This window comes from Lissotriton helveticus, chromosome 11 (assembly GCF_964261635.1).
Source record: "Lissotriton helveticus chromosome 11, aLisHel1.1, whole genome shotgun sequence".
NCBI classification, from domain to species: Eukaryota; Metazoa; Chordata; class Amphibia; order Caudata; family Salamandridae; genus Lissotriton; species Lissotriton helveticus.
Window position 1 is genome coordinate 334,933,118 of NC_136072.1, and position 26,233 is coordinate 334,959,350.

General features: G+C 50.2%; 1 protein-coding gene across 4 annotated transcripts in view; it reads left to right on the forward strand.

Annotated features, from left to right (window-relative positions):
- Positions 1–26,233, forward strand: part of HDLBP (high density lipoprotein binding protein) — a 1,657,332-nt gene that overhangs the window by 984,686 nt on the left and 646,413 nt on the right. The gene's annotated exons all lie outside the window — the stretch shown is intronic.

A 26,233-nucleotide genomic window follows, 5' to 3' on the forward strand; every position in this document is an offset into this window, starting at 1 on the left:
TGGTACACTTAATTATACAGAGATTCATAAATGGACAGCTAACTCCTCTCCGCTGTTCAAACCTCCTGGTCTTTTGGTTTGGTTCTCAATTATGTGTCGCGATACCAACCTTTGTAATTTGAGTAACCTGTTCCCTCCTCTTATGTCTGCAGGCACCTGGTCCATACAATAGAAACTGAGAAGATCTCTATTGCTTTGGTGAAACACCTCAAAATGTCTCGCCACTGGGTATGTGGGGTCCTTATTCTGAATGGTCTTGAGATGTTCCAAAATCCTGATCTTAGTAGGATGTGTAGTACTCCCAACTGACCGCAAGCCACACGGACATACAGGACAGTATACCGTGTGGCTTGTGTTACAGTTCATTAAACTTTTGATCTTCTTAGGTTCCTTCATCCCTGGTACTGGGTAACTAGACACCTTTCTGCTGTTTCTACACGCTTTGCACTTGAGGCATGGGTAAAATCCCGCCAATTTACCAAATGGCGACATTTTCTCATCTCTCCCACAGTGACTCTGAACAACACTAGATCTCAGTGACCTTGCTCTCCTGTATCTGATGAGAGGAGACCTTGGTAGATCTTTTCCAATGATAGGATCCGATCTAAGTATGTGCCAGTTCTTAACGCACTTCTACCTAATTTACTGAGCATCGCTAGAATATTCCACGATCAATCTCATGCTGTTCTTGTCCTTCTTTTTCTTCTGGGAAATCATAGGACTTACTTTAGATACTAGTTCTGATCTTGGCTTGCGGTCAGCTTTGAATTTAGCCTCAATAAGTACCAATTCACTGTAGCCTCTAGCTCCAAACCTTAGTATACTCTCCCTGGCCGCTGTTTCATAATCACATTGTCGTGTACAATTTCTTTTTATTCTTAGGAGTTCGCCATATGGTATACTCGATACTGTTTTCGCTGGATGGCAACTACTGGCGTGAAGCACAGAGTTTTGCAGCGTGAATCTTTCTGGATTCACTATGCTGTGCATTATTCCGCGGTCTTGTGGTTGGGTCCGGATTTGTAGTCTTCTCTGTTTTTTGGGGGTTTTTTTGTAGCCCAGGTGGGCGTCGGCGTCAAACCCCCTTGGGTGTATTTCCGGGGACATCGGCATGCTTCCTGCGGAAGCTCCCACTCCTGGGCGCCATCTTCAGATTCTTTTTTTCCGAGGTCGGGTCTGGATCGTTCCCGTTTGGGCTCCAGACATTTTTGGAGAAAGAAGAAAGAAAATACAGAAAACACAAAGAAAAGTCATCTGAAGACTCCAGGGGACTTAATCGACTAACAATCAGCGAAGCAGAAGGCGTTTTTCATCGAGCTCCTCGACGAACACGCGACCAGGGAGGCCCTGGACGCTCGATGATGGACAACACGCCGTTCAAGTTCTGCCGTAACTGCCACCACAAGTACGCGCAGAAGGACCAGCACCCGGTATGCAACCTTTGTCTACCGGTGAATCACAAAAGCGGGGACTGCAACGCCTGCTCCGCCTTTGCCCCGAAGACCCTTCGTGTGAGAGAGAGGAAGAGGGTAGCGCACGACGCCCTGCAGGGGAAGGCCCCGACTCCATCCCTCTAAGAGCTGGGGATGTCCTCCGAGGAAGAAGACAACGCTGCCGCCGAAGACGACAGCTACACGGTCGTAGAGACCGATTACACGAAGACTTCTGATAAGGTAGGAGACTCTCCGGCCCCCAAGAACCCGAGAGACTCTGAGTCTCGAAGAATCGAGGGCAAGACCCCGAAAGCGCCGATGCCAAAAAAGTGGCGTCCGCGAGTACTCACAGACCCAGCGGATCCTCTGAGAAGGAGCCCCCGGCGCCGAGAGCTGCTGAACAGCAGAAAACGTCGAAAATCGTCCCCGAAAAGGATCGATCGACGCCGAGGGAGAAGGACCCTAAACTACCGACGACGACCAGAGACCCAAAATCCGGTTCGACGTCAAACTTCGGCACCGAAAGGCACGGCGCTGAGCCAACCGCCGAAAAGAACGGCCGAACCATCCGACGCGGAACACGCGGCCGAGATGGAAAAGAAGAGAAGGCGCCTCGAGGCCGAAATGGAAAACATCATGCAGCAGAAGAAAGATTTCGACGCTAAGATGAAAGCCTTCACGATCCCTCACAAGACCAAGCCACCCGTGGTGGAGGTGGTCGAGGAGGAAGACGAGGTCGTCGAGGAACAAGACCAGGATGTCTAGGTGGTCGACGACCAGGAAGAGTACGAGAATCCCTACGATAGTTACAACTATGGGGAGGAAGAGGACATCAGGAAGGACGCAGAGTCGGCCTACTCTGACCTACAGGAGGTGGATTACCTAGATGTCGACACCGACAGCCCGGAGGAGGCGGTCGACACATACCCTTCGAGGCCCTCACCGCCGGACGACATCGGGGCCTACAACTCGGTGATAAAATCTGCCGCAGCAGCATTCAAACTCAAGCTCGACGAAGAGAAGCAGAAAGCAGACTTCCTTCTAGAGACATTGCTCCCCACACAAACAAGGAGCCAGTACCTACCAATGCTCGACAGCGTCTTGCCTCAGGAAAAGGAAGCATTCAGGGAACCTGCAACATGCAAGGCAGTAACTCCCAGAACTGAGAAGAAATACAAACATTCCTCAAAAGATCCAGCCTACATTCAGGGCACGGTCTCCGCAGACTCCTTTATCACGGCCACAGCAAGGAAGAGGGCTAATGTACCCACTACCTCTGGTCCACCACCGGATAAGGAGAGCAAGAGGATGGATCTGGTGGGCAGAAGGATCGAACGGAATGCCGTGACCCACTGGGGCATGGCTAATTCCAACGCCCTGATAAACAGGCACATGTACCAGATCATGGAGGAGCTGGGACAGTTGGTGAAGGACCTGCCCCAGGATGCCAGGCAGAAGGCCGAAAAACTGGTTGAAGAAGGGAAGAACGCGGCAAATTCTTGCCTTAAGACGGCCCTAGATGGGGCAGACACCGCCAGCAGGCTCATGATGATGGGTGTCACTGAAAGGAGACACGCCTGGCTCAGGATCTCAGGTTTCAAACCGGAGGTACAACACAGCATCCTGAACACACCGTTCAACGGCGACACGCTTTTCGGAACAACAGTTGATGAGAAGCTCAGCCAACAGAAAAAAGATAACGAAACAGCAAGGTCCATGGGAGCATTGCAGTTCAGAGGCAACAAAAGGGGCACCCCATCACGGAGGCCTGGCGGGAGAGGTAGAAACCAGCCAGGTACATCACACCAGGCTTTCCAACAAGCGCACCAGGCAGACTCGCAGACTCAGTAGGCTCAGCAGAAGCAGTCCTGGCAGTACCAACCAAGAGGCCAGTCCTTTCGAGGGAGAAATGGACGTGGACAGAATAGAAGAGGGGGACAGCAGCCCGCCTCTAAGTGACTTCAAAAAACTCTGTGTGCCCGCCCACAGAAAAGATCCCAGGGGGCAGCACGTACAGAGGGGTCAGGACAAACTAGACACCTACGACCACATGACACCAGTGGGAGGAAGATTAAGATTTTACCTCCAGGAATGGAGAGGAATCACATCAGACAAATGGATCCTCAACATCATCCAATTCGGATACTGCATAGAGTTGGAGGAGAGGCCAACAAGCAGAAAACCAAAAAGAAAACCACTAGCAGACAAGCAGCTAGAGTGTCTTCAGGAAGAGGCAAAGGAACTCCTGCGGAAGCAGGCCATAGAACGGGTACCCTTTGTAGGAGAGTGGGGTCTGCAATCCCATGGCCACCCCAGATTTTTGCTTTTTCTCATTACCCTTGGAATCTGCTTTCTTCTGGCCACCACCCTGGTTCTGGTTCTGCTGCTTGACCCTTGTCCTGACCCATCTGTCTGCCTTCTTTCCCAATTCTTGGAGAGAGGTCAGATCTGAGTCAATAAGGTGCTGATGCAACAACTGATTTTGACAATTACTTAAGATTTGTTCTCTCATAATTAGATTATACAATCCTGTAAAATCAGTAACTTTACTTCCCAGTAACCAGCCTTCAAAAGCCTTAGTGGCACAATCAACAAAGTCAGCCCAATCCTGAGACTGAATTTTCTGGGTGTCTCTGAACAGCAACCTGTACTGTTCAGTTGTTAAGCCAAACCCATCAATCAGTGTGTTCTTCAGGACTTGGTAATTGTTAGCATCCTCAGCTCTAGTAGTGAGGAGCTTATCTCTACCTTTGCCTTCAAAGGAGAGCCACAATATAGCTGCCCACTGGTTTGGGGGGATGCACTGGACAGTGCAGGCCCTCTCCAAAGCAGTCATCCACTTGTGGATGTCATCCCCTTGTTTAAAGGGGGGGCACTATTTTACTCAGGTGTCTAGTATCAAAACTCCTGTCTTTGTCCTTGGAAGGGATATTGCTGCCACCAGTGGGGACTGCCCCACTCAACTGTTGCTCTCTAGCAAAGGCAAGCTTCTCTTTGGCAAGGGCAAGTTCTTCCCTCTGGATCCTCAGATTAGCTTGTTTCATCCTTGCTTCATGTTCTCTTCTCTGAGGGGAAGTCAATCTCCTCTGGGGCGAAATCATTCTCCTCTGAGAAGAGGCATGAGAGTGCACAGATCTATTGGAGTCCCTAGAATGAGACCTATCTCTTCTAACTCCAAAGTTAGGCCTGCTTAGGGTCAGTACTGGGGGTCCCCCAGATCCTTCCCTATGTAGGTCTAAGTTGGCCCTAGTAAGTCTGCTGACTATCCCAGGACCTTTGTCTGCCTCATCCCCAGAGACTTCCTCTTCTTCCTCCTCCTCAACTACATCTACTGTGTCATGGAGGTCTGGATCACCAAGGGCACCTTCTAAGGGGGGCATGCTCCCATCTGTATGAGAAGCCTTTCAAGCATCATACGTCTCTAAGAGACCTAACAGAAAAGGAGTGGTAGGGTTAGAACCCTGTTTTAGTTTCCTGGAGGTACACAATTGTCTCATCTCCTGGAAGCTAAGGGCTGCATATCTGGAAGTGACCTGTGGAGGGTCAACAACCACAAGGGGAGGCTCTGAAGACTCTCCATGGGTAGACATGCTTCTAGTGTGGTGTAAGTGATGCACCTACCTACACTATGGGTTTACCTACTGATCCCTTGCTAAGAGTTGTAGTCAGGGTGTGCTAGGCCCTGTTACACTACAACAGCTGGTTCAGTAGAACTCAGAGTATTCTAAGTTAAGTTATATGTACCTGGGTACTTATGTGATATTTCAAATGATATTCTTAGGGATACGTGCGAGGTAAAACAACAGCAAGCTCAAATCCCAACCGCTGCACCCAATGTGAGAAGTTGGCCTGATATGTAGTGCTCACTATTCTAGTGATCACTGTGTATCATTCCAAACAACCCTTATTGATGATTGGTTGTAAGTCAACCTTATTAGACCAGCTATCCTAGTAGCGTGGACAAAGAGCAGTCTTTAGGCTAAACTCTGGAGGGCGTGTTAAGCCAGCTGTTTTACCATCACATACCTCTTTAATACCAAGTGAAAGGACACTACACAAGTTGTTATAAAAATATAGGATATTTATTAATAACAAGTCTACCCTGAACTCTTTGAGTCAGGGAGCTAAGCACAATACAAAACTCTTTCGAAAATACTACAAGTTGCACAATTTACACAAATGCCCGAGGGGCACGAAAAACCATATACTACAAAAGTGGAATGCGAAATACTAGCAGGTAAGTAACAAGATCCAGAGGCTTCAGGATCGCTAGGATTACACTACTGAACCCTAAGGTTAGGAGCAGGAGGCCTAGGGAGATCGGGTGCAGAGTGTGCACTCTCACGCGGGATGCGGGAAGAAGTCTATGGATGCTAGATTTCGTAAAGTTACAGTTATCGGACGAATCCGACTAGATAGGCTGAAAACGAAAAAGGATCTGGACAATTAGATAGTGGACCTACGTTGGAGCACCGAAATGCTCGAGTTACCTAGCCCAGGGGCTGCGGCTGCATAGGGTTCAAAAGACGTCGGGAATCCTCGTTAGTCTATGGAGCCTGAAAGAAAAAGTTGCTGGCAGGCGACCAGTGATGAAGTTCGATGGGATCCAAGCCTGGATCAGAGTTGAAGATGACCTGAAAGCAGAGGGGACTCAGTTCTTGATCACTAGCCAGTGATCAGATGGGCACCAGGATGGCACCGGATGAAGTCACCTCGACCAGGTGAGTTGGCGACGCTGGGCTCTGCAGTCTCTCGGACCAGGAGGCGTCGGCGACCAGGATGGAGGGGCGAGCTGTCCCACGAAGGTGTCTGCTGTCGGCGCTGCTGAAACCAGGATTTGGAGCAACAAGCCTTGGCAAGGGCAAGCCCACGCGGTGGACTCAAGATGGCGTCTGGAGTGGACCAGGAGGGTCCGGGGTGCTCCTCTGTTGGAGGGGAGCAAGGGCGAGTCTGGAGCAACCAGACCAGCGATGGAAGTGTTGTGGTTCGTCGTCAGGAGGGCCACAAGCCAGCAGGCAAGTAGCCGGACAACGCGGTGAGCAGCAAAGAGCAGAAGGGCCCCACGCAGATCTCGTGGATGCTGGGAGGCTGGACTTCGGTGCTGGAGCTGCTCAGGGTTAGGGCTTCTCAAACCCCAAAGCACTCACTCGAGGATCCCTCGGCGGTCGTGCTGGATAAGCGTCGTGCAGGTTCTGAAGATGGCCGGTCCCTCGGGTCTCGTCACACCCACGAATCTCAGCTGAGCTGATGATGTAGGTAGAGGTCAGAGATGGCAGGGAATACAGGTCTCGTCGAGCTGGGCAGTCTTGATCCGGAGGATGGACTTACAGCAAACAGCATGCGCTTAGATGGTGCCCGCTGGTGCAGGGTTGCTACTCCTTAGCCACAAGGGAGAGTCTTCAGAAATGTTCAAGAGTTCTTTCGTGGAAAGTAGTCAAGATTCAGAATTATCCAATTTGGGAAGGGGGCCCGCTCCTACCTTTATTCTAAGAAAAGGGGCTGGCACGCGACTAGGTCCTGCCCATGGGTGGGACCAGGAGGGGGGTGGTTACACCCCTCTCCTTTGTCCAGTCTCTCCTCAGCTCAGGGGCTGGGGTGCCCCTGGAACTGGTTTGAGCCGGCATGTGGACAGTGAGCACCAGGGTGCCACTTGCAGTCACCTTCCTTTCAGCCCTGCCTACCTGGGATACACAAAATCCTGTCTGGGATGGTGCTAGCACCGCCCCTGACAGGTAACCCTTTGTCCAGGCCTCTGTTGCTGGAAGGACTCCCAGCAGCAGGAGGGCAGACTTGTGTCTCGGTGGCAGCATCCATTTTGTGGAGCTGAGGCTGTGTCTGACTTTAACCGGGGTTCACAGTTACATACATGTCGTGTCCCTCTAGAAGGGTGGAATGCTAACCCCGTCGCCAGAATTGGCGAGGAGTTAGTATTCCAATTCGTATGACACCTTACTCGACATGTTTTGATAATGCTATGCCAAAGTTAGCATTTAACCGCGAGGATTATAATGCACTTACGAGTATATGGTTTAGTGTTATCATGGAACAGCTATTAGGACTTGGTTCCGCAAGTTGCAAACGGGCTCAGCTCATGCCAGAACACCATCTCACATAATTCCAAGCACTCTGCCTTCAGGACTGTTAAGGCCTTCCATAGGAGTGACTGATAGGAATATATGTGTCCATTTTTTATTTTTTTTATTTTAAACATTTATAAAGCGCGTCTGACACCTTGCAGGTTTCCTGGCGCTGGTGAATACTCTTAACTCAGGGGAACAGATAGCGAGGAGCATGGAAGAGGGGATGTTCTAAGGGAATAACCACGTCTTAATGCGTTTCCTGAAAGGGAGGAGCTGTGAGATTTGACGGATATCAGGAGGCAGACTGTTCCACAGTTTAGCCGCTGCGACTCTGAAAGATCTGCCCCCCGTCCTGACTTTGTTATATTTAGGAACAATCACCAGACGGGCTGAGGCTGAGAGTAAAGCTCTGGAAGGGGTATACCATGAGAACATGGCCTGCAGAGGTTTAGGTCCAGCTCCGTGGAGCGCTTTAAAAACAAGGCAGAGGGACTTGAACGCCACACGTTGTTTAAGCGGGAGCCAGTGTAGTTCAGCTAGGGCCGCTGAGGCCGAAGATCTCCTAGTCCAGCCTAGAACTAATTTGGCTGCGGCCGACTGAACTCTTTGAAGTTGGTCGAGCAGGGCAACTGGGGACTCAAGTAACAGCGTGTTGCAGTAGTCCAGGCGACTGAGGATGGTGCACCTGACTATCTGCTCCCGAGCTTGTGCGGGTAGCAATGGCATAATTTTGCGCAGGGAGCGCAGGAGAGCTGTGCATGTTCCCACCGTTTTAGCAACTTGGGTTTCAGTGTTCATTTTATCATTCAGTGTGGCCCCAAGATTGCGAACCGAAGTAACTGGCTGAGGTTTATCTGCTGTTTCCGGGGGCCAAAAGTCACAGGGGAATTGCCGGGGAATGCGACTTCCTGCACAATACAGAACCTCCGTTTTGGAAGAATTAAATTGCAGCGAGTTATTGTGTAGCCACCCAGCCGTCTCCCTTAAGCAGTCGTGAAAGGCTGCGAGGGGGGTAGAGTCTTCTCCCTCCCAAGAGAGGATGAGTTGGGTGTCGTCCGCATAGTTGATAGTTTTTAACCCGTGTGCCTTTATCAACGTGATCAGAGGTCTAAGGTACACGTTAAAAAGGATGGGGCTGATGGAGGAGCCCTGGGGCACCCCGTGGGGGACAGAAGAGAAGGTAGATTGATACGGGGGGAGAGACACAGCCTGTCTCCTGTCCCGTAGGAAGGAATGGAACCAAAGTAAGGCAGTGCCGTCTACCCCAGCCGCCCGGAGTCGCTCCAACAGGACCCCATGGTTGACCGTATCGAAAGCGGCAGACCGGTCCAACAGGATCAAGGCTACTGCCTGGCCAGTCTGCCCGCATTCGAAGGTCCTCCAGCGCTGTCAGGACAGCTGTTTCAGTCCCGTGGGCAGGACGAAAGCCAAACTGAAAATCGTCCAGGATCTGATTTTTCTCCAGATGAATGGAGAGACAGGTGCTTACCCAGCGCTCTGCAATTTTTGCTGGGAAAGGCAGGAGGGATATAGGCCGGTAATTGGACAAACAGTCAGGGTTCAAGGAAGGTTTTTTAACAGTGGGGTGATAAGGGCCTCCTTCCAGGAGGATGGCACAAGCCCACAGTGTAAGGATTGATTGCAGATCCTGCAAAGGGTGACAAAGAGGTCAGTGCCAAAATTCTTCCAGACTTTTGGAGGCACCGGGTCAAGAGGGGATCCGGAGGTGATCCCAAGTGCCAGCCTTGCAAATTCCAGTTCTGGAATGGGGGGGAACTCCCGCAGCTTTTCCATGGGAGGAGAATCTGAGTGCACCGAAGCGGGATCACTAGTACAGGCTCTAGGTGTAATGAGACCACCTAGGGGAGGGGAGGAGTTCAGATTCAGAATAATGGTGTCGATTTTGTTTTTGAAAAATAGCGCAAGGTTATCGCAGAGGACTTGTGTGGGAGGGGTAGATGTTATGGCACAGTCAGGTTGGGTAAGGTGTTTGAGAATCTGAAAAATGCTTTTAGAGCTGTTGGGGGCATTGCTGATCGTAGTGCAAAAATAGTTGGCTTTGCTCTGATTGATGGCAGTTTTATAAGCTTGGAGATGGTTTTTCCAGATTACTTTATTCGAATCGGAGTAGCCTTGTCTCCATTTCCTCTCTGATTGTCTGCAGGCTAGTTTAAGGGATTTCAGAGAGTCGTTAAACCAGGGGGCAGGAGCTCTGCTTTTTGCTTTACCTTTCTTCTGGGGGGCAAGAGAGTCTACGGTGGAGGTGATCGCTAGACTGAAGGCTTTGAAGTTTTTCTCAACCAAGTTAGTGGAGGAAAAACTGTTTTCAACATTGAATACAGTGCCCGCCGCTCTTAGTTTGTCAAGGGCTTTCCAATCTCTATACAGAAAATCTGAAGTAGTGCTACGTGGGGGCCTTTTAGCTTTATCACATAAGATGTGAAATTTAATGAGTGCGTGGTCGGTCCAACACATGGGCAGGATGTCACCCAGGTGTACCAACTGGGGAGAGGCAAAAATTAAATCCAGTTGGTGCCCAGCAGTGTGGGTGGGTTTGTTAACCACTTGTGAGAGGCCGACTCCATCGCAGGAAAGCACTAAGTTGTGCAGTGCATTATCCAGGCTACCGTTGGACCAGAGATTAAAGTCTCCTAGAATGATTAGTTTGTGGTGGGAAGTGGCCAGATTAGTGATGGTAGTGAGTAGCGATTGTTGCTGCTGGGCGTTGAAGACCCCAGGGGGGCGGTAGCAGATAATGGCTGTCACGGTGTCTCCAAGGTGACAGTTAATAGAAACGCCAAGGAGTTCCGTTCCGGCAACCGGGTCTATGTCAAGGATGGCAGTCGACCAGGATGCTCGGAAGATGACACCCACTCCCCCACCACGGCCCTTTGGCCTAGGGAGATGCAGTATTTTAAAGTCTTGAGGGCATGCGAGACCGAGGTCGACGTTGCAGTCTGCATGCGTCCAGGTCTCAGTGAGGAATAGCGCGTCCAGGTGATGGGTGTCAATGAGCAGTTGGATTTCATTGGCATGTTTAGGTAATGACCTGACATTGAGAAGGCCGCAAGTTAGAAGGCCCTGACTGGTGAACTCGTGCAGGGGGAAGGCAGTATCAAGAAATGATAACTGACCCTTATGTGCGAAGTCTCGCAGACGGAGAAGGGACTCACGCGCCAAATGTGGGAGGGAGGCAGCGGCCGGCGGAGGGATCAAGGCAGGGAGAGGTGGCCCAGTTGCGTCCGAGGCGCGGACGAGCGCAGACGAGCTTGCCTTAAGCGCGCCTTCGGCGCGCAATCGCTGCGCTCGTCCGCTGCGCTTCCGGCTGGTGCTCATGTTTTATAGAGTGAAGTTTGGAGTGGGAGGGGGGGGGCGTGGCCACCGGAGGTGGGCGTGTCCCTCACGCAGGGAATGGGGGCAAGACTCGGGTCAGGGCAGAGACAGCAAGCGATCTGCTTCCCTGCGCCGACCAGGTAAAGACCAAGGGATAGTGCAAATAGCTATTTAAAGTGCGGAGTACAGATTAAAACACAGTATCAATCACAGTTTTAAAAAAAAATAAAGGTGCTCCCGGCTAGTTCGCCTCAGGAGTGTTCACGAGTGAGTGGGAGCAGCGCTTGCAGTCAGCGCGTAGTTATAGCGTCCTGGGAGGGGGGGCGTGGCCAACCGAGGTGGGCGTGTCCCTCACGCAGGGAATGGCGGCAAGACTCGGGTCAGGGCAGAGACAGCAAGCGATCTGCTTCCCTGCGCCGACCAGGTAAAGACCAAGGGATTGTGCAAATAGCTATTTAAAGTGCGGAGTACAGATTAAAACACAGTATCAATCACAGTTTTTTGAAAGGTTTAGATATAGGGAACTATATCTAAAGCAAAGGGTGATTACACCACCTTGCCCCAGCTGTCGTGCAGCCAGTTGTGTCTGTTTAGATGGCCAGCCAGGGGTGGCACAATACATGCTTCAGCCCCTGGTAGGCCCTGGGTACACCTATGCCCTGGATACCTAAGGTATACTGTACAGGGACTGATAAGGTGGTCCAGTACCAATTGGTAAAATGCACCTAAGGTACATGGTTGTAATTTAGAGAGAGAACATCAAAGCTGTGGGTCTGATTAGCAGGCCCACTGCCAGGGAAAGTCGTAAATCAGTTAAGCAAAAAGCAAAAATCTGGGGTGGCCATGGGAATGCAGATGGTCTCTCCAGGTACTTCCACTTAGAGCAAGAAGACTCACCTGGTCAAGGTTAGTTTAATGTCCCTAAGTTTGGGGGGGGGGGGTTGTGTAGGAGAGTGGGGTCTGCAATCCCATGGCCACCCCAGATTTTTGCTTTTTGCTTCACTGATTTACGACTTTCCCTGGCTGTGGGCCTGCTAATCAGACCCACAGCCTAGCTGTTCTCCCTCTAAATTACAACCATGTACCTTAGGTGCATTTTACCAATTGGTACTGGGCCACCTTATCAGTCCCTGTACAGTATACCTTAGGTATCCAGGGCATAGGTGTACCCAGGGCCTACCAGGGGCTGAAGCATGTACTATGCCACCCCTGGCTGGCCATCTAAACAGACACAACTGGCTGCACGACAGCTGGGGCAAGGTGGTGTAATCACCCTTTGCTTTAGATATAGTTCCCTATATCTAAACCTGAAATGGACACATATATTCCTATCAGTCACTCCTATGGAAGGCCTTAACAGTCCTGAAGGCAGAGTGCTTGGAATTATGTGAGATGGTGCTCTGGCATGAGCTGAGCCCGTTTGCAGCTTGCGGAACCAAGTCCTAATAGCTGTTCCATGATAACGCTATACCATATACTCTTAAGTGCATTATAATCCTCGCGGTTAAATGCTAACTTTGGCATAGCATTATCAAAACATGTCGAGTAAGGTGTCATACGAATTGGAATACTAACCCCTCGCCAATTATGGCGACGGGGTTAGCATTCCACCCTTCTAGAGGGACACGACATGTATGTAACTGTGAACCCCGGTTAAAGTCAGACACAGCCTCAGCTCCACAAAATGGATGCTGCCACCAAGACACAAGTCTGCCCTCCTGCTGCTGGGAGTCCTTCCAGCAACGGAGGCCTGGACAAAGGGTTACCTGTCAGGGGCGGTGCTAGCACCATCCCAGACAGGATTTTGTGCATCCCAGGTAGGCAGGGCTGAAAGGAAGGTGACTGCAAGTGGCACCCCGGTGCTCACTGTGCACATGCCGGCTCAAACCAGTTCCAGGGGCACCCCAGCCCCTGAGCTGAGGAGAGACTGGACAAAGGAGAGGGGTGTAACCCCCCCTCCTGGTCCCACCCATGGGCAGGACCTAGTCGCGTGCCAGCCCCTCTTCTTAGAATAAAGGTAGGAGCGGGCCCCCTTCCCAAATTAGATAATTCTGAATCTTGACTACTTTCCACGAAAGAACTCTTGCGAACATTTCTGAAGACTCTCCCTTGTGGCTAAGGAGTAGCCACCCTGCACCAGCGGGCACCATCTAAGCGCATGCGGTTTGCTGTAAGTCCATCCTCCGGATCAAGACTGCCCAGCTCGACGAGACCCGTATTCCCTGCCATCTCTGACCTCTACCTACATCATCAGCCCAGCTGAGATTCGTGGGTGTGACGAGACCCGAGGGACCGGCCATCTTCAGAACCTGCACGACCCTTATCCAGCACGACCGCCGAGGGATCCTCGAGTGAGTGCTTTGGGGTTTGAGAAGCCCTAACCCTGAGCAGCTCCAGCACCGAAGTCCAGCCTCCCAGCATCCACGAGATCTGCGTGGGGCCCTTCTGCTCTTTGCTGCTCACCGCGTTGTCCGGCTACTTGCCTGCTGGCTTGTGGCCCTCCTGACGACGAACCACGACACTTCCATCGCTGGTCTGGTTGCTCCAGACTGGCCCTTGCTCCCCTCCAACAGAGGAGCACCCCGGACCCTCCTGGTCCACTCCAGACGCCATCTTGAGTCCACCGCGTGGGCTTGCCCTTGCCAAGGCTTGTTGCTCCAATCCTGGTTTCAGCAGCGCCGACAGCAGACACCTTCGTGGGACAGCTCGCCCCTCCATCCTGGTCGCCGACAACGCCTCCTGGTCCGAGAGACTGCAGAGCCCAGCGTCGCCCACTCACCTGGTCGAGGTGACTTCATCCGGTGCCATCCTGGTGCCCATCTGATCACCGGCTAGTGATCAAGAACTGAGTCCCCTCTGCTTTCAGGTCATCTTCAACTCCGATCCAGGCTTGGATCCCATCGAACTTCATCACTGGTCGCCTGCCAGCAACTTCTTCTTTCAGGTTCCATAGACTGTAACGAGGATTCCCGACGTCTTTTGAACCCTATGCAGCCGCAGCCCCTGGGCTAGGTAACTCGAGCATTTCGGTGCTCCAACGTAGGTCCACTATCTAAGTGTCCAGATCCTTTTTCGTTTTCAGCCTATCTAGTCGGATTCGTCCGATAACTGTAACTTTACGAAATCTAGCATCCGTAGACTTCTTCCCGCATCCCGCGTGAGAGTGCACACTCTGCACCCGATCTCCCTAGGCCTCCTGCTCCTAACCTTAGGGTTCAGTAGTGTAATTCTAGCGATCCTGAAGCCTCTGGATCTTGTTACTTACCTGCTAGTATTTCGCATTCCACTTTTGTAGTATATGATTTTTCGTGCCCCTCGGGCATTTGTGTAAATTGTGCAACTTGTAGTATTTTCTAAAGAGTTTTGTATTGTGCTTAGCTCCCTGACTCATAAAGAGTTCAGGGTAGACTTGTTATTAATAAATATCCTATATTTTTATAACAACTTGTGTGGTGTCCTTTCACTTGGTGTTCAAGGGGTATATGTGATGGTAAAACATTTGGCTTAACACGCCCTCCAGAGTTTAGCCTAAAGACTGCTCTTGTCCACGCTACTAGGATAGCTGTCTAATAAGGTTGACTACAACCAATCATCAATAAGGGTTGTTTGGAATGATACACAGTGATCACTAGAATAGTGAGCACTACATATCAGGCCAACTTCTCACACCCTTCAAGGAAAGAAACACAGGAATATACTCAACGTACTTCCTGGTGCCAAAAGTAGACGAGACAATGAGACCCATTCTGGACTTAAGGTTCCTGAACAAATTCATAAGAACGCAAAAATTCAAAATGACCTCCCTGCAAGAGGTGCTCCCGCAATTGCAGATCGGGGACTTCATGGTCACGATAGACCTCAAGGACGCCTACCTGCACATCCCAATGAACAGGAAGCACAAGCATATGCTCAGGTTCACCATCGGAGAAAGCCACTACCAGTTCACGACACTAGCCTTCGGGCTAAAATCAGCACCGAGGGTATTCACAAAGTGCCACGCAGCAGTCGCAGCACACCTACGAAGGCAAGGAATACACGTATACCCTTACCTGGACGACTGGCTGGTGAAAGCAAACTCAGACCAGAAATGCAAGCAGCACGCACATACAGTGACGAGCACGCTCATAAGCCTGGGGTTCTCCATCCATTGGAAGAAATCATCAATGGAGCCGGAAAAAGTGAAGATCTTCCTGGGAGCACAGATCAACACCTTACAGGGCAGGGTGTTCCCCAGCGAGAAGAGGGCGCTGGTGAAGGAGACTCGCCTCTACCGGAAGGGACAAGCTCGGACAGTGAGGACTGCGAGCAAGATCATGGGCATGATGGCATCATGCATCCACCTGGTACCAAATGTACGACTCCACATGAGACACATTCAAGAATGGCTACAGGAGCAATGGTCACAAGCTACAGGCAGTTGGGAGGATCTAGTGGTTGTAACACACGAAGTGCAGAAGAAGATGGCATGGTGGACCATGGAGAACATAACAAGGGGAAAGCCTCTAACGCCCCCAACGCCAACAGTGACCATCACCACAGACGCATCCCTGAAGGGATGGGGCGCTCACATGGAGGAGCTCAAGGTGAGGGGACTCTGGACGTCAACAGATGCGACAAAGCACATCAATTACCTAGAATTGAAGACAATCTTCCTTGCACTGAAAGCTTTTCAAACAAGACTGTACAAACACAAGGTGTTGCTACAAACAGACAACACCACTGCGATGTTCTACATCAACAAGCAGGGGGGCACACAGTCAGCCCCACTTTCATCACTGGCGCAGGAGATATGGAGATGGGCCATCCCTCTCAAAATAGACCTGCTAGCCATACACCTACCAGGGAAGGACAACATACAAGCAGATTGGCTCAGCAGACAGACATCGGCATCCCACGAGTGGGAGCTCAATGCTCAGGAGACAAGGCGGCTGTTCGACAGATGGGGGACACCATCGGTGGACCCGTTTGCCACACGCCAGAATGCAAAATGCCAAAACTTTGCATCCAGACAGCCCAAGGAGAGGTCACTGGGGAATGCCCTATGGATAGATTGGTCAGGGACATTTGCTTACGCCTTTCCCCCGATACCACTGATGCACAGAGTGCTGAGCAAGTGCAGAGCGAGCAACATGATGCTGATACTGGTCGCGCCACAGTGGGCGAGACAGACATGGTACTCGCAGATCATGGAGATGACAGTGTGCACCCCACAGATTCAGCAAGAGGGAAGACCTACTCTCCATGCAGGACGGAGAGGTACTACACCCAGAGCCAGAGAGCCTGAGCCTAGTAGCGTGGCTCCTGAGGACATAGAGTTCGCACATTTGAGATTGCCAGAAAGTACCCTGAGGGTACTTCGGGAGGCACGACGGCCCAGCACTCGGAAGTGCTACGTTGCGAAATGGAAAAGATTCACAATGTGGTGCAGAAAAAGACTTCACAATAAAATGAAGAGACTCCACAGTGCTAAAGTACCTAACACACTTGCTGGAGAAGAACCTTAGCTCATCCTTGTTAAGAGTTCACTTGGCAGCGATAGTCTCCTACACAAGGGGAGAAACGTGGAGGAGTTTCTTCACATCACAGGTGGTGAAGAGATTCCTAGAGGGGGCGAAAAGGATCGCACCACCCAAGCGGGTGCCGCCACCCGCATGGAACTTGAACATAGTCCTAACGGAACTCATGAAAGAGCCCTTTGAACCACTTCACAAGGCCTCCCTAAAGATGCTAACTATGAAAACAGCCTTCCTGGTTGCAATAACGTCCTTACGCAGAGTAAGCGAGCTTCAGGCGCTAACGCTACAAGAACCCTACATACAAATTCACAATGATAGGGTTGTGATGAGGACTGACCCACACTTCATGCCGAAGGTGGTGTCCAAATTCCACATGAACCAATCTATACAGATACCGAGTTTTTTCCAAAAACCAACAACTAGTGCAGAGCGAGCTCTGCACACCCTGGACGCCAGAAGGGCAGTCATGCACTACATTGAGGACGAAGGGACACAGGAAAACTAAACAGTTCTTTGTGTCATTCGCCAACAGTTTCATGGGAAAAGCAGTAACCAAAAAGACGATTGCACGATGGATCGCACAGACAATTCAACTCTGCCACGAGCGTGCTGGACAAGAGCTGGCAGAGGGGACACGTGCCCACTCCACTAGGAAAAAGGATGCTACAATAGCCTTCCTGGCTAACACACCTATACAAGACATATGCCTGGCGGCAACATGGGCTTCGGTGCACACGTTCACGAAGCACTACTGTGTGGATATACAGATGAACAAGGAAGCACAAGTCGGACAGAAGGTGCTCCAGCACATATTCAATAACCAACGCTCATCTTCCACCCAGCCGCCACAGAGATGAGAAACCGCTACAAAATCAATGCACAGCATAGTGAATCCAGAAAGATTCACGCTGCAAAACGAATAGTTTTCTTACCTGTCGGTGTAGTTTTGCAGCTTGAAGATCTTTCTGGATTCACTAGCGAACCCACCCACCCACCTCCGCCAGAAAGATGAGGCTGGAGAGAGAAGAGGTGGTAAAAAAAAAAAAAAAAGGAAATTTTAAAGTACAAGCGGTAAAATATCACCTAAATAGAACATTGCCATTACTTCGGAAAAGAAAGAAACACGGAAAAAAAGAACCCGAAGATGGCGCCCAGGAGTGGGAGCTTCCGCAGGAAGCATGCCGACGTCACCGGAAATACACCCAACGGGGTGTGACGCCGACGCCCACCTGGGCTACAAAAAATACAAAAAAAAGACTACGAATCTGGACCCAACCACAAGACTGCGGAATAATGCACAGCATAGTGAATCCAGAAAGATCTTCAAGCTGCAAAACTACACCGACAGGTAAGAAAACTATTTGTTTCCTGCTGTTGGTTTTCTGTGTAATGCAGTGCAGATTTTTCCTTCAGCAATGAACACCCTAAGGTCCAAAAAATTAACTGTCACTGGGCTAATTTCGCCCGTAAACCTAAGATTCAAATCATTCTTATTGAGTACATCAACATATGCCCTAGCTGATTCCTCTGTACCTCGATAGATGCTAAATAAATCATCTATGTACCTGCTCCATGGTACTACTCTGTGTCCATTCGGCATTCTTTTCCGTCCAGGCCACCTGCTCCTCCCACCAGCCCACGAAAAGGTTTGCGTAGCTGGGGGCGAAGCAGGTGCCCATAGCCGTGCCACACAGCTGTTTAAAAAATTGGTCCTGGAACAAAAATATATTGTTACTCAAACAAAGTTATGAATTCCAATAACATTTCATTGTGTGCAGCTAAATTTATAGGCCGGGTCTCCAAGTACCGTTTCACCACTTCTACCCCTTGGAGATGGTCTATACTCATATATAGGCTCGAAATGTCGAGTGTCATCATTACCCTATCATCATTCCAGTTCAGATCATCAATTTTAAGCAGAAAGTCTTTCGTGTCCTTTTTGTACGACTTTAGCAATTTCACAAAGTCAAAGAGAAGATTGTCCACAAATCTCGACATCTGTTCAGTCAGGCTTCCCACGGACGAAACGATTGAACGTCCCTGTGGACAAGTTGCATGCTTATGCAGCTTAGGCAGATGGTAAAATGTCGGTACCCTTAGTTGTTTGCATTCCAAGTATGCAAATTCCTCCTTGCTAAGCATTCCCTTGTGGTACCACTTATTCAACAGAGAACGATACGCAAGAACACGATCATCAAATGTCCTTTTCGTTACTTTCATGTAATTCTTTTGATCATTCAATTAGGTTAGGGCTTCCTTTACATAGAAATCCTTTGTCATCAGGACAACGTTTCCACCTTTGTCTGGTTAACATACAATTTTTTCATCGTTCTTCAAATCCATTATTGCTTTCCTCTGTTCTTTGGTTATGTTGTCTCTACCAAATTTCTTCTTCTTAGTAGAGTTGCAATAACTCAAAAGGTCTTTGACCATAGCATCCGCAAATGTATCAATTGCATCAGCAGGCATCATGGGGCAGAATCGCAATTTCGGTTTAAAAGGACTTCCCGGTCTCACTTGCGCCACTCCCGCCCAAGTCCTACTATGGGCTGACGGCGGTATCAACGTCATGGGATCGCCCTCTACTGCCAAGTCCATCACGACAGCCAGTGCTTCAATATCACCAGCAGTAAGATTGGTTTGTCCTTCGCCAGGAAACTTCAGAATCTCAGAGCGTGCTTTGCCTTTGAAATACTTAAACAGTTTAATTTTCCTACAGAATTTGAAGAGATCGATTCTGAGTTGCGTATATTTAGAGTCTGCTCGGGCAGAAGCTAAGTCCCAGTTGTAATACCTCTTCTTCAGTTTTAGATAACACCTTGGAGGTAAGATTCACAACTGTTAGGGTTTCGGTGCCTACCGCAGATTCCACAATTTCTTGCTTCTTGTCATCCTTGGTGAGGTGTTGCCGGCGTTTGCTCCACCCGCCCCGCCTTGTCCTATGTTTCCCTTTTTCTTTCTCTGTGGCTTTGGTTCCACCGATTTTCCTCGCCCCCCCCGTACTTCTCGTTTCTTGGATCACCTGAAACTCGTCTAAAAAAGGGGCCGGTGTAGATGACGGTGCAGATGCAGATGCCACATTGCTCGCTGATCCAGAAGCTCCACCTTCCCTCATCTTCACTTTGCTCATTCTCTGTAACCTCAGATTCCGAAGTCTCCTTACGTTGTATAGTTTCCATACTTTTATGGCTCAGGATCCTTTTCCTTGGCTGATCGTACTTTTTCGCGAATGTAAGGATGCAACCTTGTAAATAATCCCTCTCGTCTCTCTCTAATTTATCCTGTTTAAGTGGTTTTATTTTTTGTTCATATGCCTGGAGGCGTTTTTTCATTGCCTCACGTAGCTCCTTCTGCCTCTCTTTGTCTTTGGTGATTTCATCTTCCAATTCTGCTATTTCCCGTAGTGTTACATCTCTATCACACCACGCAAACTTAATGAGCAGCATCAGCATTCCCTTAGATGAGTGCGCCGAAAGTTCTGCCCATTCTTTCAATAGTTGCGGATTGGGATTTTCGTAGGCGGGAATTGTATAGATCCTTAGGCTTCGTGGCACTCAATCACATTCCACATATTTTTGGAGGGAGGTCGCCTCCCACCATTTGCGGGTCTCCCGCTCAGTCTCTCCAACCTTACAAAGAGATCCTTCAGTGAATCACCACCTGTTTTCCGATTGCTTACGCCCCTTTTATCTCCACGTGCCTGTGTACCTGCGCCTTTAAACATTTCTGAGGCTGCTCCAGCCGTGCCTCTTCATCAAACATAATTGCTCGAGTCAGTGCTCCTTTAAGGTGTGTATCGTCCCTTCGGTCTGCCAAGCCGTCACTTTAAGACCCACGCCGTTCCCGGCGCAGTGTTGCAAATGCCCTTCACTTCAGACACTTCAAACACTTTGAATTCGAAGACTTGTTATTCGCGCTCCCAGGCAGCCGCACCACTTCAAAGGCCGGCTCCGTCGCGATGTTGCAAATGCCTCTCACTTCAAACACTTCAAACACTTTGAATTCAAAGACGCGTTGTTCGCGCTCACCGGCAGCCACACCACTTCAAATGCGGCTCCGTCGGAGATATGCAACAATGTAACTACCACTTGCTGTTTTCTTCCCACTGCCAATCAGTGCTCGCTGGTGAAGGGAAATTAAGATTGTAGGCTTGTTCTCTGTCAACTCCCCTTAACTCGCGGCCGGGTGCTGCTCGGGCAGGGTGACGGACACCACGCTGGTCCCTTGCAGACCAAAGCTATTAGTACAGAAAGTACGCAGCACTCGCAGGGATGAGTCCAATATTCTTTATTGGGCTAACTCACTTCTAAGACGCGTTTCGGCAACCGCCTTCTTCAATTAGAGGCTGGCGCCACCATTAGGTAGAGTTTAAATACATCCGTTCATAAACATAAAGAAAAGACACATTTCTTGCATCAAAAACCACCATTACTAAGTGGTACAAATGCAGTTATAATTCACTGTCTGATATTACGCCCTGGATGGACTAACACAAATAACAATGCAAGCTATTATAAATATATACATTTACAAAGCAATATATATATATATATATATATATATATATATATATATATATATATATATATATATTCCTCGCAATCCGCCTCAGCTTTCAGGAGTCACGCTACAGTGTGTCCATGGACTCAGTATTCAGAGTTAATTAAAAGACGCCCTACGCGTTTCGAGATCATTTATCTCTCATCAGGGGCTGGCTTCATTTTCATTGGTGCACGTGATGTATGGCGTATCGTATGCTCGATCTCCACTGCATGTTGGGATTTATAGTCCTAGGGAGTTCGTTATTATCTCTTTATATATAATAACGAACTCCCTAGGATTTTCGAAAAGGCTCCCTATTGCAGATATGATTGGCCTGCCAGGGGGTACTTTGTCATTTTTATGAATTTCGGGGATTAAGTAAAGTTGGGGAGTTACCGGGTAGTCATTCTTCAGGAACTCAAACTCGTGTTTACTTAAAAATCCCATTCCCTTCCATTTGTAAAGTTCGTTATGGTATTTTTCTTGTATACCAATGATGTGTGTCGGACTTATTCTCATGTAGCATTCACGGTCTTGGAGCTGTGTGAATGCTTCCTGATTATACAATTCAAGCGGCCATAGGACAATGTTGCCCCCCTTGTCTGACCACCTCACCACGATGTCAGATCTTGCTTTAATTTTTTCCATCAAGTTGTTATACTTCCTCATTTGATCTCCATTTTGTCTCATACCCTCCTTTGTACTTCGTATAGACAATTCTTTAAGGTCTTTTATCACACAATCCGAGAAGGTCTAGTCCATCTGTTCGAGGCATGTGGGCTGCTAAATTCATATCTTCGCATTAGATCGCCGCCTAGTGTTGGGTCCGGATGATCGCACATTGTTGTCCTGGAAGAGTCTTCGAAGTATCCTGAGATAGGTGGCTCCTCCCCTGGACTACAGTGCGCATGGGCATCGGCTCCATCCCCAGATTGTTTTTTTCCGCCATTGGGTTCGGATGCGGTCTCGACGTCTCTCTGTCGGAACCGAGAAATACTAACTTTTAACGGCCAAAAGGCCTTGTATTCTTTGCGTCGGTATTGTTTGCGTGCGGTCTCGAGTTCTTCCGTCTCTTGGAGTCGGAATCAGCGGAGTGCTTACACTCTTCGGACATCGGGGCCTTCTCATCGCGACACGACTGCAACTTTACAGCATGGAGCGGAGTCCGTTTCAGCACTGTCCGCTCTGTGGGTCCAAATACCCACATATAGACCTGCACCCGGTCTGTAACAAATGCCTTTCGCCAGACCATGACGACGGCAACTGCAGGGCCTGCGCAAGGTTCAGGTCCAAGAAAACACTCAAGATTCGGCGCGCGGTGCGCCTTGAAGCCAGACAAGCGGCCCCAGATCCAGAAAACATCTTCGGCGACCAAGAAGACGAGGACCAGAGCCATCATCTTCAAATCTCCCCGCCCGAGACGGAGGTCGAGGCAGATCCGGAACACGACGACGGAGTCGGGGGTCAAGGCCTTGAATACGTCGAAGAGGTAGGGGACGTCGAAGAGGTTTATGGGGCTGCGGAAGATAGCTCAGGGGACGAGCTATGCCCCGAAGGTTACGAAGATCGAGATCGGGTCACGGGATCGCCTGTCGGCCTTACCCTAGACCCCGTACCGCAAGCCACGGCCCCGCCGCCCGGCCACGGACAAACTTGCTGGGCAGGACGTATCGAAACCGAAACCTACGGTATCGACTACACCTAAAATGGCCGACCCAAAATCGAAACCGAAACTTATGGATTCGAGCACACCTAAGATGGCGGCCGTACCACCGAAAACGACCAAACCCGCTGCTTCATCGACTCCGTCCACCTCCGGTCCACAGAAGTCGAAGAAATCTGTCGATTCCACAGTGTCAAAATCGGCGACAGAGGAGGGATCCTCTAAGAAGGGTGGTCGGCACGGGTCAACCGCTGCGGCGCCGTCAAAGCCCGCAAAAGCCAGCGAAACGGCTCCGGTTCCGACTGGGACTCCGTTAGTCGGACGCGTGGTGGAGACGGAGCCGACAAAGTCACACGGATCGAAGGCTGGTACATCTGCGCATCGGTCCAAGGACTCTGGATCGGCGGCTGCGGCATCATCGTCCAAGACTCAGAAGGGCCACCAGGACGTCGGATCCGAGGGCAAGGTCAAGACCTCCTCGTCGGCGCCAACGGCCACTGTAAGTGACACGTCCCCCATCGCCTCTTCACTACAGAGACTCAGGGAGAAGGTCTCTGCTACGTCGGCTCCGATGCCATCGCCACAGAAGCCGATGGACATCCCGGTGAAGCCTGCGGGTAAACTTCTCTTCCTTCTGCCACCAAAAGAGGCGCCGAAGGCCTTTTCAACGAAATCGACGCCAAAGAAGTCGGATTCTTCAACGGCAGGGGCGCTTTCGAGTCGGGTACTCGACTCAGAAGAGGATTCGGAGCGTTTTATCGACGCAGACACGGGCAAATTGACCCTTTACAAGAGGAGGATCACTTCACAGCCAGTGGACTCCTATGTCATCCCCCTCAAGAAGAAAAGGCTTCCTCAGGACGATTCAGGCCTCATGGAACCTATCCAGCCTCCTCCAAGAAGGAGCCCAACTCCTTCCCCAGAACAATCTGAGGGTGAGGGATATAATGAAGATGACCAGTACACTTTCCCCATCAATGAACCAGATGCACAGCCGGATTCATATGATGACATTGGTGACCAAGGCACCCAGGATGTGGGGCAAGACCCACAGCCTGACCCACAGCCTTTCAGTGCACGTGCATCCCCAACTGAAGATTCTGCAGGTTTTCATGCACTCCTTGAAAGGGCAGCTGCTAATCATGATGTGGACATGCATGCTGACCCAGTAGAAGAAGACTTTCTATTTGACACTTTTTCAGTCTCTGAAAGGACAGTAAAGACACTGCCTATGCTCAAGGGGGTCCTCAAACATGCTGCGGACATCTTTAAAGAACCTACCAGGGCGAGAGTGGTCAATCCACGTATTGAAAAAAAGTACAGACCAGCACCTGCAGACCCTGCATACATTCGGGGACAGTTGCCGCTGGACTCCCTGGTGGTCGCAAATGCCCGCAAAAGGGCCAACTCCCAAACAACGGGTGAAGCTCCTCCCCCGGATAAGGAGTCAAAAGTGCTAGAGGCTGGAGGCAAAAGAGTAGCTGCACAGGCTGCCAACTTTTGGCGTATTGCAAATACACAGGCACTCTTGGCACGTTATGATAGGGCGCATTACGACACCCTAGAGCAAGTTTTACAACACCTGCCTCCGCAGTTCCAAGAGGGTACCAAACTGCTTATAGAGGAAGGCAAACTAATCTCCAATGCAGCCATAAAGTGTGCACTTGATGCAGCAGACACGGCAGCTAGGGCCATTAACACTAGCATCATGCTGAGACGGCAGGCCTGGCTCCGCATATCGGGGTTTAAACCTGACATACAAACAACCATACTTAATCAGCCAGTCAATCCTGATAGACTGTTTGGTCCAGATGTTGACACCACCCTTGAAAAGATTAAAAAAGACACCGAAACTGCTAAGTCTATGGGGGCCCTACAATCACAACAGTTTCGTGGCAATAATTTTCGTCGCTCAGGTGCACGTGGAGTCACCAGAGGGCAGATGGGTCAACAATCACAATTCTCTAGAGGTGGAGCACAATCCTCGTACCCCAAACAGAACAAGGGGGGTTACCGAGGAAACCGCACCAGAGGACGCGGCAGAGGGAACAACAACTCCCGCTCCTCTGCCCCAAGCAAACAGTGACTCTCTGTCACTGCCCCCCGACCACTTAACACCTGTCGGGGGGAGACTGCAGCAGTTCCTGCCCGTCTGGAGAAACATCACCACAGACAGGTGGGTGCGACAACTTGTCCAGTACGGTTATTGTCTAGAGTTAAAATCCACTCCACCCAACATTCCACCAAGGCAACGGCCTATGTCCGCAGAGCACTTGCACTTATTGCAGCAGGAAGTAGTGGTGATGCTGCAAAAAGGCGCAATCGAGCTCGTGCCGGTGGAGGAGGAAGGCACAGGGGTATATTCCCTGTACTTCCTTATTCCAAAGAAGGACGGATCTCTCAGACCCATTCTAGATCTACGTCCCCTCAACCTGTATATACTGTCAGAACATTTCCATATGCTCACACTGCAACAGATTCTTCCCTTGTTAAACCAGGGGGACTTCTTAGCAACCTTAGACCTCAAGGATGCTTATTTCCACATACCACTACACCCGTCCCACAGAAAATACCTCAGGTTCACTATCCAAGGCAGGCATTATCAGTTCAAGGTCCTACCCTTCGGAGTGACCACAGCCCCGAGAGTGTTTACCAAGTGTCTGGCGACAGTAGCGGCGCACCTCAGGAGGCAGAGCATCCATGTCTACCCCTACCTGGACGACTGGCTCGTTCAAGCCAAGTCGGAACAACAGTGCGCCGCGGACATGTCAACTACCATTCACCTCCTTCACGATCTAGGTTTCTCGTTGAACTACCCAAAGTCGCATCTTCAGCCGGCACATGTCCGGCAGTTTCTAGGTGCGACGATCAATACCCTGACGGCCATGGCTCAACCAAACCAAGTCAGGATAGACAGCATGCAGTCTCTAATCCAGAAGTTCAGACCACAACACTCACTTCCAGCAAGAGTGTTCATGCAGTTGATAGGCATGATGGCCTCCTGCATCTTCATAGTCCCTCACGCACGGCTACATATGCGCCCGCTCCAGGAGTGCTTAGCAAATCAGTGGACACAGGCTCAAGGACAATTAACAGACCTAGTGTTGGTTACCAGTCGGGCATACGACTCTCTGCATTGGTGGACTCCACACAACCTTTGCAAGGGCCGACTGTTCCAGGAGCCAGTGCCACAGATTACCCTGACAACGGACGCATCTCTCCAGGGATGGGGAGCTCATCTGCTCAATTACACAGTGCAGGGACTATGGACGACGCAGCAACAGAAGATGCACATCAACTATCTGGAACTGATGGCAATCTTCATGGCGCTCAAGTCCTTCATTGTACATCTGTGCAACAAGGTAGTGTTAGTCCGGACGGACAACATGACCGCGATGTACTACATTCAAAAGCAGGGGGGCACCCACTCGCCACAGCTGTCTCATCTGGCTCAGGGCATGTGGCGGTGGGCCATTCAGAGGAACATCTTCCTCATGGCAGAACACCTCCCGGGCAAGGACAATCAGATGGCGGATCTGCTCAGCAGACACAGCCATCAAATGCACGAGTGGGAGTTACATCCATCTGTACTCCACCCGTACTTCCAGCAGTGGGGTCATCCGGAGATAGACCTGTTTGCAACAAAAGTAAACACAAAATGCCAAC